The sequence below is a fragment of the Panthera tigris genome, chromosome C2 (genome assembly GCF_018350195.1).
Source record: "Panthera tigris isolate Pti1 chromosome C2, P.tigris_Pti1_mat1.1, whole genome shotgun sequence".
Taxonomy (NCBI): Eukaryota; Metazoa; Chordata; class Mammalia; order Carnivora; family Felidae; genus Panthera; species Panthera tigris.
Window position 1 is genome coordinate 106,114,960 of NC_056668.1, and position 16,059 is coordinate 106,131,018.

Consider the following 16,059-nt stretch of genomic DNA (forward strand, 5'->3'; position numbering starts at 1 on the left):
GTTTCTGATTTCATTGCGTGCTCCTGACAGCAAGGGGCGAGATTACACTAAATCATAAGAATGGAAAGCAGGGAAAGAGTGCAAAGGGACTGCCCCAAGCCTCTGTGATGGGGTGGGGTGTTAGTCATCAGCTTTCTTTGAATATCAAAGTTATGCCACACAAATACAAAGAAGGACCCTCCATGCCTTTAACACAGAATGACACTTCTTTCTTTTTCATATATATATATTTTTAATATAGGAAGGTACAGCTATAGGTTCCTGTGACCTATGCCCCTCCCAACCTCCTTATATGACAACTGTGCTCAGACAGGGATGAGTATGGATATAAATGAGAATGTAAAAGGTACCAAGTGCTCGCTTGGCAGCACATATACTAAAATTGGAAGGATACAGAGTAGATTAGCGCGGCCCCTGTGCAAGGATGACACGCAAATTCGCGAAGCGCTAAAAGGTACCAAGTGAGGAGGAACCTGAGCAGGGAAGAGTGGGAAAGCGTCATCTGAGTGGTGATGGTGAAATACTCAGGAGTTACCCAGTTGCAGCCAAGTTTTTTTTTTTGCTTTGGTTTTTTAAAAAAATGTTTTTTAACAGTTTGAGGAAAATAGGCATCTTGCTTCAAACACCCCTGACCCCAACATACACCCGCAGCTTCCAATTGTATTTCCTGAGGCTGTGAACTCCTCAGTTTTCACAAGCCAAGAAGAAATTTAGCTAGTTGGTAGTTGGAAAACAGATCTGGGGGGAGTAAGTAGCATGAGTAATGAGTAGGCCATATCCCCTTCCAAGATGTTCCCAACTACTTTTGGACCTAGGCCTGGGAAAAAAATATTATGTGAATTTCCCTTGGAGACACTGTTAAAATGTATTTCATTAATTAGTGTCCACTTAAATTTGACTCAATACCCAGGGAAATCAGTTTTGTTCTTAAATCGTACCAATACATAATAATGATAATAAAACAATACTTTAATATGTATAATATTTATTGCAAAAAGTGCTTGCATATATTGGCTTATATATTATCTTATATACCTTCCAGAATACGTCATTAATTGGTTTTTTGATGACAACATGGAAGTTCACCGTTTTCCTAATATTCAGATGATGATAAAAACATTCATATTCAGAAGTACTTATTAAGTACCAATTACTTATAATACCAACAATACTGAGCTCATTTGAGTTAAGTGAAGAACCACAAAAGAAGTTTCTATTTCTATGAAGTTTATCTTTCTGACATTTCCCACTGTGTTTAAAAAGAGAATGGGCAAAGCCATTCGGGTATCAGAGTTTAGTTGGATGATACACGTTCCACTTGTGGAATTGGTCAAGATCAGAGAACATCTTCATTTCTTGTCGCTTAGAAACTAAGTTGTTAATATAGTTATTCTCTCTGGTATTTAGATCATGAATTTTTCACAGACCCACATCAAGGAGAAAAGAGGCCTTTTCTATGTTAAATTTGAAGAATGACTTCAGATGTTTTGAGTGGATAGCTGTAGAACAGAATGGAAACAGTACAAGTCATGTTGCCTTCCAGAATCCACTGGGCTCTGTTATTGTTAGTTATCTATTGGAATATCAGGCTATGGTCCTTATCCAGTGTGGTTTGGCTTTATTATTTCTCTTAAGATCTTGTTAATGTTCAGTTGATCTGTTTTATATTTCAGAGGACCCAGCAGGATCCTCCTATTAGTATCTCCTATCTAAAGTAGGGAGAAAAAGTTGGTAAGAATGATCTTTTTTTAAAATGGGAATTGTTTCATGTAAACATTCTACATAGAAATACATGTACATAACCACATACAAAGAATTTTGAATTTGTTTCTTGCAAGCCCATCCTCACTTTCTGTGGAGAGTATCAGAATTGTCTTAGGAAGCTTGCCCTGTGGGATTGCCATGGCACCTACACATCTTTTTGGTGAGTAATGCCATAGCCTCTGAAAACCTGAGAAGTTGAGCAATTGTCCATTCTCGTTACTGAAATACTGTGGACAGAGCACCTGGCTGATTGTGGCAAGAGGATATAGGGTGGGATAAAGGATGACTTTTGCTTCTCACTGATTTCCCTCATCTCTTAACTGCACAGAGGTCTTAATCTTGAGGAATCCAACATTGGGTTGCATCCTAGGTGCATTCAGGGACTCACTTACCTCTAGTTTTTCCAGAGTTTTTCCTCTGGGGCTAATTTTAGCTGTGTCCAGAGACATATTTGAAAGTCAATATTACTTAAATTTTTCATATTGAGTGACGACAGCTGGGGAGGTGGTGTGTAGGGTAGAATGTGCCTGTATCAGCCAACATCACTGACTTGCAGAGCCACAAAGAGACCTGCTTCAGATTTTCTACTTTGACTTGAACTTCACAGCTTACTTACCCAAACTGTGTGTATGAGTGGGGCCCTCAGATGGCTCCTTTATCCCCACCTCATCCCACCTAAAGAGAACCATCATCAAAGAATTGTCCATGATGTCCAGCCATTCCCTTAAAGCTACCTTGCCTCTTTGTACACACTCAGAAAATGGGCAGTGCCCAACAGTCTGCCTCTTGCTTCATCTCGTGGGCCTTTTGGGGGTGAAATAATCTATCGTTCTTTACTAGTGCCACTTGTATGAACACCATTGGAGTGTAATCATACGCGGTCGTCCTATTTGGCCTGAGGGTAAGGCCTCCTCCTCTGAGTAGGCAGTAACATGTTCTCTGACAGGGGTGGTTAGCTCAGGTTTTAGTCCCAGGGAAGAGACCTAACATGAGACTGGACACCACAGCACTGGACAATACTCTCAATTCGTTTGTTATCTTGGGTTTTCTCTCTTAAGGGCTGAGATATGTTGGAATGTATGTACCCTGGGATGGTGGGTACAAAGATGGCATCCAACATGAGGAGCCAGACCCAGGGCGGGGGTGGGGTATGTCTTGAACTCAGGGGGTCTGGTTACATGTTTCTGTCTCAACCTCTTTCCCTTAATTGTTTAAAGCTCTTAGTATTTTCTTAAATGTCATGGCCCGGTCTCAGCTGAACTTGAAGGGGAAGATTTGGGCTATATCTGGTCTGGGATATTAAAAGGGGCAGTGTCCTTTAGATTGGGACTGTGATGGCAGCAGGAATTGGGAAGAAATATCGAAAAAGGAAAACAGGGGTGGCAGTGAATCTAAGGGCCCATGTCAACGCCTCGACACTGCCCCACTGCTGGAGGGGATTATCTCCTCAGGCCCTGCTTTAGAGGAGCTCGTGTTTTCTTAAGGAAGGACGTGGCTTCCTGACAGCTCTTTGGTAGTTTGTTTCTAGAACATGTTTTTGTTTTATGGTTGTTGATTGTCTGGATGTTTCAGTAATACCTAAAGAGAGTTGAGCAGCAATTGCTGCCTCAACTAACAAAAAGGCCAGAGGCACCCTATTTGAAGACAATAGTCTTAATCTCTAGAGAGAAAGTGAACCCTTGGCTCTATATGATCATCATAAGCAGGGACTTTTTCCCTCAAAGACAAAATTAAGAAAACAGATATTCTGTTGTTTGGAGACAAGGCAGTTCATAGATATCCGTCAAATGCCATCTGAAATGATGAAGTCGTAGGTCAAAAGAATAGATAACTGAGCTTTTTCTCAGCATCTATAAATAAGACATCAATCATAAGACCACTCCTGTCCAACCCAGCAGTATGTGGAAAGTTATCCACGATGGTTTATGTTTAGGTTGACCAAAATGATTCCCTTGCATGCCTCTATGTCTGTGGTTTGAGCTGAATCCACCACTTAAGTCAACCTACAGTAATCCAGCTGCACAGCGCCACCTGTAGGAAAATTATGTGTGGGTGTTGCATGATTTAGCAACATACGGTAGATTTCACTCTTGGCAACCTGTTCATTTATTTTCTTTAATTTCTGAATTGAATGAGTATAACATGTTCAAAACTTGTTTTTATTTTTTTGATAACTTAATGATAAGAATGCTTTCTAGGCATAACACTGTGACTCATAGTTTTGGGACCGCATATGTCTCAAGTACTCTTCTTAATTGACTAACCAAAAAAAAAAAAACAAAAAAAAAAAGAATCCATGTTACTAACACAGATATTTACATTAACTGGCTTCTCTCCCTCTTTTTAAATTAATTTTTTTTTTCTAGAGTCATTTCCTACAGCTTTAGTGAGACATTAGATTTGGTGTTTTGATGAGACCAGAAACTCTACACAGATAGGACCAGATTTCTGCCTTGTTCACTGATGTAGTCCTTACACTGTGCACAGTGATTTGCACATAGCAAGTCCTCAGCAGATGTTTGTTGAATGAATGAATGTACATAGTCTTTTCATCTGCCTCTCTTTTAGGGTATGCCTGTAAGGGTTTTAGTTCAAATGCCCCTTCTTTATTGAGGCCTGACTTCCTAATTCAGAATAACCAAATATTGATTATCTCTTTCATAGAAACCAGATTTCCCATAACCCTCTAAAGTACTTATTACATTGATTTATTTACAGTTTATTTATTTTATGTGTATCTCATCCATTTGACAGGAAGCTCAATGAGGATAAGGCCCGGGCTGTTTTGTTCACAGTGCCTGATGCAGTGTGGTGCTTAATAAATAGTAGATGATTGGGTGTATGAGTGAATGTTATATACCCACATGCACATCTGCAGTGACAGTCATATGTGGCCCTCTATTACCCTTGAGTAATAAAGAACAATTAAGAATACCACAGAGAAAGGCTATAAGCATGATTTAGCAAATTGTTAGAGATTGAGTGGCTTTTCAAAAGAGGTAAATTTTATCATATAGTCAGGTTAGCTCCAGGGTTATCTGGTTTGGGTTAGACAACTTGTCTATTTCCATGTATTATAATATGGCCTTAGATAGGCGTTAGATGCAATTCTGTCTCTAATAACAAACTGTGTGATCTTGGGCAAATTACACAACCTTTCTGAACCTTTTAATATGTAAATGTGGAACACAAATAGTACTGCCTTCCTGCGGTTATTTAGAAGATTAAACAAGATAGTGTATATGAAGTATGTAGTTTAGTGCCTGGTACAGAATAAGGAATATGTACTCAATAAAAGTTATTATTCAATTAGTAATAACATTTGAAGTCCATCAGTGGGCTAGCAGTGTCCCAGGACTCAATTTTGTTGTAATTAAATGTATTAAACAGTGTCTTAGGCTCAACTTCAGTGAAAGGAATTATTGCTTTGCTTTTAATGGCTATAAAATTCTACTTAGCTAAATAATGGAATCAGATGAATTCCCTACAGTCAAGGCTAGATTTAGTAAGATCTGTAAGGTTATGGCACAAAGCACACAGTCACTGCAAATTAAAACACCTCTGCACCCAAACATTATAGCTATTTAATAGCATGGTCTTTTAAAATTTCTTTGACAGAAAGAAAATTCAACCATGTAAGAGTTTAAAAGAAATCTATATCCATAACCTCACCAAAGTGCGATATAAGCAATATCCTGTGGTAAACATAATTACGTGAATATCCTTTTAAAAATCTTTTGTCAAAGTTCTACAAATGTATTAGAGTTTTTCCTTATTAGAAAATAAATAGAGTCTCTGAATATAAATGTTTAAAAATATTTAGTCTTAATGACATGACACAAGTTTTTATATATATGTATGTATATATAACAATTTAGATAATTTGCAGTGACAGGTAAGGCCTAAATTACAGGAACCAGAAACCTAATTATTTCAAATTGAATAATCTTGCTAACCAGAGTCACTCATTTCAAGGGAACAAAGGCAATGGATTTTTGAAATTTCTTACTTATCTTAATAGTTCTGTTATAATTTCCCATTAAATTATATCAGAGTTCTTCTGTATCACAAAGGCTGCAGAAGCTGGAAAAGTATTTTTTTATCAAATGCCAGAAAATGCATACTCTCTGCCTAATCCCTGTGTGTGCATGTGGGGATCAGTGGAGGCTCTTATTCTACAACAGTCAGCCTACAATCTTCTCATCAGTCTTCAGTTTGGACCAAAAAAAAAATACTATTCAGAAAAAAAAAAAATCTCACATTTCAGACATTACAGTAGATGTGGGTGGTATATTGTAGAATAGTTCTTCTCCATGTTACTTGTGCTTGCATTTTTTGACAGGATAAAGACTTTAGTAAGCCACTAATCTCTTGTGTTTGTCATCTCTTTCTTTTTAAGGGGTTGACAGGGTGTGTGTTTAAGAGGAGAATTCTAGCTCACAGCTTCTGAGGTATGTTGGAGAAACCACCTCACCATGCTCTTCCTTTGTGTCTCTGGAACATCAAATAAGAAGGCTGTCTTCAGGGATGGTTGAGGGTAGTGAGACCCACAGCTGCCTTTATTATTACCATATTTGCTGCCACCCACACCCTATGAAAAGGACTATGAACTTAAGACAAGGGTGAGAGTGACAGTGAAATAATTGAATTTTTTAGATTAGGAAGAGACCTCCTTGATTGAACTTGTATTTTAATTCTATTTAAAGTAATGCCAAGCAAATATTGCCCTTAAGGATTATATATTAATGTGTTTCTGAAACACTTGAATATTAGGTAAGTTTATGCTTGCACATCTCTCTTGTATAATCAACTTCTCTCCTTCTCCCTCCCTCTCTCTCCATCTCCGTCTTTTGTTCTGTCTCTCTCTCTCTCTGTCACACACACACACACACACACACACACACACACACGTCTGTTGGTATACCCATATAACAATAAAACAAAAAAACAAAAAACATGACAGTCATCAGATATTCTCCATTTCTCTTCTCATCCCAACGACACTCATGGAAAGAATGGAAACTCATGGAAAGAATGGTCTATACTTTGTGACTCCACTTTCTCATCACTCTTTCCCTACCCAACCCACAACATCATAGCTTTCATCCCTATCAGTTCATTAAATTGGCCCTTATCAATGTCACCAATCACCTGTATTTGGCCGAAGCTGCTGGCCAATTTCCCATTCTCATCTTACTTTGTCAGTAGCAGTTGATGTTGCTGAACAGTCTTCTTTCGAAGCACACCCTTCTTGAACCACTCTTCTCTGTCTTCTGTGACATCATTCTCTTGGTTTTTCCTACTTCTGGGAAGCCCTATCTCATTTCTAATCCTGGTTTCTCCTTTTCTACTAGACATGTGGGAGGGCCCAGAGCCCCACTGACAGCAAGCAAGCTCCTCTAGCTGCACTTTCTCCGTTTCCATGACATTAATACTGCCAAACATGGACACATTTCACATGTGTATCTCCAGTCCAACTCTAGACTGTTTATCCACCTGCCTACTAAGTATCTTCATCTGGATGTCTAAGGAGTATAAGAAGAAGGGGAGATAAGGACCAAGTTGCAGTCCCCTCTGTAAAGATAAGAGAGAGGTTCGTTAACTTATTTCTTGAAACCAAGAGGAGAATGAACTCAAGTGAATTCTTGAGATGTGGTCAATTGTACTATATTCTCAAATTTGGACTACTATAAGGACCAAGAACAATTTATAGTTGCAAATATAGTTGACCCCAGAACAAAGTGGGGGTTGGGAGTGTTGCCTCCCTGTGCAGTAAAAAATCCACTTTTGAGTCCCCCAAGTTTTAACCACCAGTAGCCTACTGTTGACTGGAAGCCTTACTGACAACATGAATAGTCTATTAACACATATTTTGTATGTTGTATGTATTATATTCCGTATTTTTATAATAAAGTAAGCTAGAGAAAAGAGAATGCTATTAAGAAAATCCTAAGGAAGAGAAAATACATTTATTGTACTACTGTATCTATGGAAAAAATCTGTGTATAAGTGGACCCGTGTAGTTCAAACCTGTGTCATTCAAGGGTCAACTGTATATACTTATACTGAAACACCAGTCAACTACCTAGATAACCTCACATGCCTGGGACACCTCTGAACACCTTGTTGTAAAACTGACGACTTACTCCTGGACTCAGTCTTCCCCAGTCCCACCTCCCTCTCACCTCCACCCTCACTGCTGAACCTTCACGTACTTTTCAGACTTCATTTGATGGTTCAGCTCTTAAAATTCTCTCAGTGTGCCTGTAGCAACCACTAACCCCACTCTGCCAATGGTCCCAGCTTTACACCACTCAACATAATTTCTCCTCACTCTTATTCATGAGACAAAAATAGTGAATATTGATATCGTCCTAAAGGACTCCTCTCAAATGATCCATTTTTATACCAGTCAGGAATTTTAAACACATGTGAGAATCAAATGCTAAACTTATAGAGAAAGATCTAATTCTTTATTCCTTTTCTTATATCCAGTGATTGTTTCTGTCATCACAATTATTTTAAAAGCATCTGGGATTTAGTGCTTTAAAGGAACTCTCTCTGCCAGCTTCAGACATAGTATTCCAAATGGTACTTATTCACAGTTTTACATTCTCTGTTCCATCTCATGACCACCCAAAAAGAACATTCAGTCTGTAAAATGGTATGGAGAGTCCTTTCTACCTCTCCTCGTATTTCAGTCTTGTTCACAGAAGAAATACGTGCTTCTCCTATCCCAACCATTCATAACTCAGTCTCCCCCAGTGGAACAGCAATGCCTAATCTGACTGGTAAGAGCCTAACATTCACTGGGCCACCACCAGTAGGTGGTATCGTTATGCTCTCAATGGCTACATGTCCCTCCTGCCCTTGGCAGTAGGAGCTTGGCAGGTCCATGGTCATATTTTCAGTCCTTTGTCCCCAGTTTCTGAAGAGCAGTAAGCCTATTTTCAATTCAGGGAAAGAAGACATGGGATGCTCCAAATTGACCTCAAGCCTAAGCTATACTCTTGGATATGAGCCTCCTGGGAAACCCCTGCTTCTAGAGAGTTAACAACACTTGCTCAAATTAATAAAACAGTGCTTCCTGTTTCATGTGGCTGTCAACCCTTGGGCAGATCCTCTGCCAGTAACAACCCCTGGGAGGAAAAGAACTGAAGGGCCCTATGCTCCTAACATAATGATTGAAACAATTTAGAAATTAAAGCAGAATTTCCATTGTGTCAGTTTTCTATTAATGTTACACCAAATTACCACAAATTTAGCAGGTTCAAACAATACCCACTTTATTGTTTCCCGGTTCTGTAGGTTGGAAGTCTGGGCACAGCATGGTTCAGCTGCTTCTCTGCTTAACATCTCACAAGGCTGAAGCCAGGGTGTCAGCAGACTTGCTTTCCTTTGTGGAGGCTCTGGAGATGAATCTGATTCCCCATTCATTCACGTTGCTGGCAGGATTCAGTTCCACAAGGTTGTAGGACTGAGATCCCTGTTCCCTTGCTGGTTGCCATCTGGTAGTCGTCCGCAGCTTCTGCAACCTGCCCTTATTCTTGCCTCTTGGTCCCTTGCCTCCATTTTCAAAGCCAACAGCAGCAGGTAGAATCCTTCTCAGATTCTGAACCCCTCTAACCTCCCTCGGCCTCACATTTCCTCTGCGGAATCTGTCTGCCTTCCTCTTCTCTTAGGGGTGATTAGGTTGCCCCTCCCCCCCGGAGGGCTGGGGATACTCGCCCTATATTGAGTTCAGCTGATTAGTAACCTTAATTCCATTGCAAAGTCCTTTCACAGCCATGCCTACATGAGTGGTTCGGTTGAATAACCAAGGAATGGAAACAACTCTCAGCTCCTCTCGCACCCTCAGTTCTGGCTTAATTTTCACATTTGCCCCGAATGCCCAGGCATCAAATTATACTCACTAAAACCCTTCTGTTCAAAGGGCAGCCATTTTCTAGCACTGTCTGTGCTCTGTATCATTGGACAAGTCCCTAAACCTCTCTGAGCCTCACTTTCCTCAAAGATTATAGAGATTTCCTATACTACGGCATTGTCCCAAGTATTAAAGAAAAATTTATTAAGCAAATAAGTTTCAAAACTGTAAAATGAAATGCAAATGTTTATTGTATTAATGTTCTAAAGACATATTCTAAAAATAATATATTAAAAAACAGACTGGAGTGGCGCCTGGGTAGCTCAGTCAGTTAAGCGACTGACTCATTTCAGCTCAGGTTGTGATCTCACAGTTTGTGGTTTCGAGCCCGCCTCTGGCTCTGTGCTGTATCAGCACTGAGCTTGCTTAGAATTCTTTCCCTTTCTCTCTGCTCCTTCCCCACTCATGTGTGCATGCTCTCTCTCCCTCTCTCTCTCTCTCAAAATAAATAAACTTTAAAAAATAAAAACAAATAAGAATGGAAGGTTTTTAAAAGCAACAAAAGAGGGATTTTTAGAAGAAACAAAAGAACAATAGCTGAGTGTTAATTCGAAACTAGCATATATATGTTTTAATATGATGATTGGTAAACCTAATTGGAACTGACGTCAGAAAACATGTGCTAGGGTCCACTCATTAGCTGGGTGACCTTGGTCATGTCATTTCATTTCTCTAGGTATTTTCCCCCTCATCTGTGAAATTAATGTGTTTAACAAGAGACTCTCCTATTCAGCTCCGAGATTCTATGCTTCTATTTTATGCTCTTTCTTCAAGATGCACTAAGAATCGGAGTTGCAAGAAGCAATCTATTTATGGTGAGCTCTTCACAAGATGACTGTAAAATGTCTGAGACAAGCTCATAACACTGGGACTAGAAATCTCTTCTAGGATAACCTGAAATATGTCTGTAAATCCCCACAGGTTTGCAGTCCTTTATCATTATAATCAAGCACTTCTTCAGCACCCAATTCCAAAATATTCAGCTAATGAACAGTTTCAGTTCAGAAATTCATATTATTTTATTGACTACATGCTATTATGTTTCAGAAAAATACTAAATATAATGCTGTAATAAAAAGTTGAATTTTGTTTCTAAAGGAAAAATCAAGCATTAACATATACTGTAATTTAACATTTGTGAAACTCTGGATTTCTCTAATTTTTCAAAATTTGTACATTAAGTCAGAACTTAAATTGTAAAACCTGCTTTTTTTCTCCATAAGATTTCTGCTTTTATTTCAAACAAACCATGAAGATTAAGCTGTGTGTCTTCAGTTATGGTCTTGAGAATCACTAATGAATGCATTCAGTTTGCTGAGCTCTAGTCAATTCTACATCCCGGGTCTGGAATAAAGACTATTTTTTATGAATTTTAGTTTTGAACTTTAAAAAGGAAGCATTTTCCTCAAACTCCCTTTTGGTGGGTTTTCATTTCTATCAGGGAATCGGTGCAGGATTTTAGGAGAATGAGGCCGTGAATTTTCAAGCCCCTTTTCATTTGATAGGCACCTGGAGAGCCCGGCTCCCTGCAGGGGCCAGGCTGGAAGCAGGAAAATGACAGGGTCGGCCGAGTGTGAGCACACGTCCTTGTCACATTTGAGTTAGTGCTTCTTAAGGGGAAAAAAATGAGTTATTTTGACCACACTGTGGTGGTCAACCAGCCTTCACTTAAAGAAAATAATTTTCTTTGCCATGGTAATCTCCTAGGTTGTTGTAGCTGGCTGGAGCTGAAGTTTCACAAGATGAATGTGGTGTGCAGTGTGTGTAGCTCTAATCAGTTGCACGTGTGTGATGGCTTCAGCCCTATGGCTTTGCAGAGGGTTTGAGTGGAAACGTCGGACCGACTGACGCTCTGAGCAACACAGGAACATGGGTGGGTTCACACACTCCACTTGTAGCTGCTCAGCCAGAAGCTGGCAGTTTTCACCCGGGGGGTTAGAAACAGCAGAGAGAATGCGACGCTTGGGTGGCTCCGTCGGTTAGGTGTCTGACTTTGGCTCAGGTCATAATCTCTCGGTCTGTGGGTTTGAGCCCCGCGTGGGGTTCTGTGCCGACAGCTCAGAGCCCGGAGCCTGCTTTGGATTCTGACTCCTTCTCTCTCTGCTCATGCTCTGTCTGTCTCTCTCTCTCAAAAATAAATAAACATTAAAAAAAAAAAAAAAAGGAACAGCAGAGAGTAAAAAAAGAAGAGAGAAACTGGGTCCATAAAAAAGAGAGAAAGAAGGATGGAAAAGTAGCAAAATAATAGCAGACTTTGAACTTGCTCTTGGAGTTGCAAGAAAAGAAGAGAAAAAAAGAGATGCCTAGGGTCAGATACTTGTTGATTCGTTTATTATTCATTCAACAAATTGAGCTCCTGCTTTGTGCTCGGTATTTGTGCTAGTTGTTGGAGATCCAACAGTGAACAAAACAGATTCTGTCCCTGCCCTTGAGGAGCTGATGGTCTGCTGGAAAGGCCAGTCTTAAAAGTGCCTTCAAGAACTACTTACATGTCTAGCTTTGCTCAGAAAGAGAGGAACTCAACCGATGAGCTAGAGCCTCCCAACCACCCTGAGAAGGCACTCCTGCAAGCCCTGAGTTCTCCTCCTCAAGCATAATGTGCTCCTGTTAGGCCCGCCTCACTCAGCTCCTCAACTGCTGAAGCTATGTGTTTGAGGAAGCACTTTCCAATTTTCAGTTTGGAAGACTGGTTGGCAAGTCACAGTTTAGAGTTTTCTACTAGACAGATTTGTTTGTGTTGGGGGAAGAACAGTTATAGAGTGACATATGCATTGTCCTTAAATGGAGTTGGAATACTTCTGTAGCATAATCAAAGTATTCAGCCCCTGGGGTAAGAACGGGTGAGAACAAAGGAGGACAAAACTGGGACACAAATTGGTGACTTTCTTTTTGCCTCTCTCTGGTCCTCTTCAAACTCTTACCCTACTGAATGCTGGAGAATGGCCCTGGCCCCCCAGATCAGAAATCCGCAAGTCCGGCTCTGTTTGTCCCGTATGTCAGTTCTGGATCTTGCTAGGCAACAGGAAGCATCAAATAAATTTCCTCAACCTGAACTGTCACTAGCAGATACTGATGAGGCCAGGAGTAAGTTCTCCCTCTACCAGCCACCCGTTAATGCCCATGTGGCTCAAATGAGTTAGTGACAGAGGATTTCAGACAGTCAGCCAGGGCAAGGGTACGGGCAGGGCCTTTTGACAATTGACTCTACTCAATTGTTTGCTTATTCTGAAAATGCTTAAATCTATTGGGGGAAAGTTCTGATGCTCTGTGACCGATGGGGAAGAAGGTAGAAGCATCTGGGGGCAGTTCTGGCAAAGCTTCTCATTCTTCGCACATGAAAAATCACTACTCAGATCTTTCCAGTAGAAATTCTAACAACTTAGAACCAAATTCTGACTTGAATTAAAACGTGTCTTTCATTTTAAGACTGCGTAAGTACACCTCATATGTAATCGTTTTTGTCAGATCCTCCCGCATCAAAAAGCGTGGCTTTTTAGGCCAATCCCTGGATGAAAAGTGCTTTGAGTTTGAGACCCATCCCCCACCCCTTTCACCATTTTGCCCTTAGCCTCTGCTAGAGCTACCAAAAGGGGCAAAACATCTGCAGCCCTGTCCCTGGGCTCCCCAGTGATGGACTCAAAGGAGGGGGGCTGAAAGCATCTCAAGTTTATTCTTCTAATCACTCATTGTTTAAGAAATAAAGTTTTGCTTATTTATTGTGGATTTTCTAGTCTTTTTTTTTTTCAAGTGAAAGATAGGAAATAGAAATTTGAAAGACTATGTGGCAGTTATGTTTATAAATATACTTATCTACATGCCTAAGTTAAATTTAATACGTTTAAAGATTCTTTTAACTACCGTTTATGGGGTATTTTAGCATTGCCAAGGTCCTTCATATACATTTTGTCATTTGATCCTCATAGCAGCTCCATGGAGCCTGTTACTGCCTTTTCCCCACCACCCCCCCACCCCCCAGGAGGAAGGAAGAAACTCCCTGGACCGCACTAGTCACTTTTATAAATATCCTATTCATATGTATATTCATACAGGTCTTACTGTGAAGTAGATACTGTTTATGTTTATGTCTTCGCAAGTGACATTCACCCCCCTTTTAAACAGAGAAACCAGGACCTGAAGGAGGTTTGTTGGGCCTCAAAGCCCTGTGCTCTTCCTCCCCCACCTCCCCCACCTTCCCAGGGCTAGCATGGTTTATTCTGGCCCCCGATGGCTATTTCCTCTCCAAGCACCACTAACCCCTGTCTGCAGAAACAGCTGGCTTTGTTCCCAGTCATGTTAGAGGCCTCAGCCTGCTTGGGAGGTACCGGGGGCCAATATGGCAGGTTCTCTCACTTAATAAGGAACTGGGTGGATGCTTCTCCTACAGAGCCCCCAGCCTCTGAAATTCTGTGCTGGGGACATGGAAAGGTGTTGTTTTGTGCCTCACTTACCAAAGGCAGGCATTGCAGCTTTTACCCACGTGCAATCAATTATTGCTTATTGCCCACCCATCGCCTCAATCATATTTCTCTGAAGTCACTTCACTCTCTGCCCAGCACCTGGGGCCACAGGCCTGGAAGCTGTGGATTTCTGAGTTACTCCTTCACGTCATTCTGCCTGCTTCCTTCCACTTAGTAACATGCAGATTTTGTGCGCGCCCCCCCCCCCCCCGCCCCCCACAACACACATGCATCTCCTTAGCCTCAACCCTTTTTTAAAACCCAGAAATGTTGGCTCCAGTCAGGATAGAAGGCAGGGGATGTAAAGGGGGAAAAAAAATCAATTCCAGCCTCTGGCTATCATTTAAACAAAATAGAATCAACTTCTGTGGACATCTGCTATTCTCATGCTAAATTATGGTGTTAAAAGACTTGAAATTGAAGAATGTAAATTACAAAATCTGTTTTATAAGTGATACTTATGTGATTCCAATATTTTAAAAATACATTCAATCCCTTATTTCTTGTCCCATCCTGTAAACCTAGGAATAGGCTAGGCCCACTAAAAAACTCAAAAAAACTTACCTGGATTAAAATGCGGTAACCCATTTCAAAGTCCACACAAGTAAAGCCATTTTGCCATAATTTTGGCTACTTTAAAACAAACTTTTGCGATTGTTGTCAACTCTAGTTTTCACTGAACCTTTCAACATGGCGCCCAGAGGGAGCTTTCAAACCTGACAACCATTTCCTATTTGTCATGAACAAGAAAGAAAGGTTTTAAAGAAACCAAGATCTCCCCCTTTCAGATGTAGAATGATAATAAAAAAGACTCTATGGTCCAAAGAGCTGGCTGGGAGACACATCCAAGAAGAGGCAGTGTGAGGACCTAATGGGTCGTGACAGCTCAGATATAGAAGTTATCTACCCACGGTAGGGGTGGCCTCATTACCCACTTCTGGTTTAGTTTTGCTGCAGCAGCCATGAGTGATGAGGCCACTCGTATCTCACAGAGACGAAGACCATATTCTCCACCACTGTGACGTGTTCTTTCTGTGTAACCACTTATGGCACAGATTTCGTTTCCCAACTACACATGTGCAGGTCTCTCTGTCTGTCTCTCTGTCTCTGTGTCTCTCTCTGACACACACACACACAGCGGAAGAAACAACTGCCTGTCTTCAAGTGACGTTCAAAGATGAATGTGGCACTGCTGACGTTTTGAGAGAGAACTCCCCCTGCCCCAATGCTGTAGGCACTTGAATGACTTTCAAAAAAGCCAACTCCCCTTTCTCTGTCAACACGATTTTCACACCAGTTTAGCTCCCTATGCCAAAACATTTTAGAAATGGCAGCGGCACATATGAAAAGCCAAAAAGTGACACCGCTTGTCCGTGCGGTGGAAAGCAAGGGGGCTCCTTGTCTCTAAAGTTCTGCTGTATTGGATCATCCCTGTCCCATGAGTCATCGGCGTCACAAAGCTGACAAAATGTACATTCTCAGGTCAGCTCTTTTCTAGAGCGGGGCTCCTGGCGGGAGGCCTGGTGACATGAAGAGGAAGTCTTCGCCCTGCTTAAATCAACCGATCATTCTATGTTGTGCTTTCTCTTTTTGGTCTTAAATTATTTATTAAAAGACACCATGCCTGTTAGGGCAACCTCATCAGGATGGAGAACATGGATTCAGAGACTTGTACATAAAATCTGCAGCTTGCATGAAAACTGTGGGGAAACTTCAAACAGTGACAGAAGAGAAGCGACTCACAAGTGAGGTGTTTTCCTTTCTGATTTCAGGTCAGCAAAGGAGATGGCTTGTAAATATCCTGGTTTTATTCTCCAAATGTTTCCCCCCCGCCTTTTCAAGGTAAAATGCTTTTAGAAACTCCCAACTCGGCTCTTCCTCAGAAAAACACAGGGAACCCTGCTTGGCGTCGGT

The 16,059-nt window shown here is 40.9% G+C and overlaps 1 non-coding gene across 1 annotated transcript; it reads left to right on the forward strand.

The window, feature by feature from the left end:
- The first annotated feature begins 353 nt into the window (after positions 1-353).
- On the forward strand, positions 354-459 carry LOC122230804. The gene has a single exon (XR_006207889.1). It is a non-coding gene; the product is annotated as a U6 spliceosomal RNA (small nuclear RNA).
- The last annotated feature ends 15,600 nt before the right edge of the window (positions 460-16,059 follow it).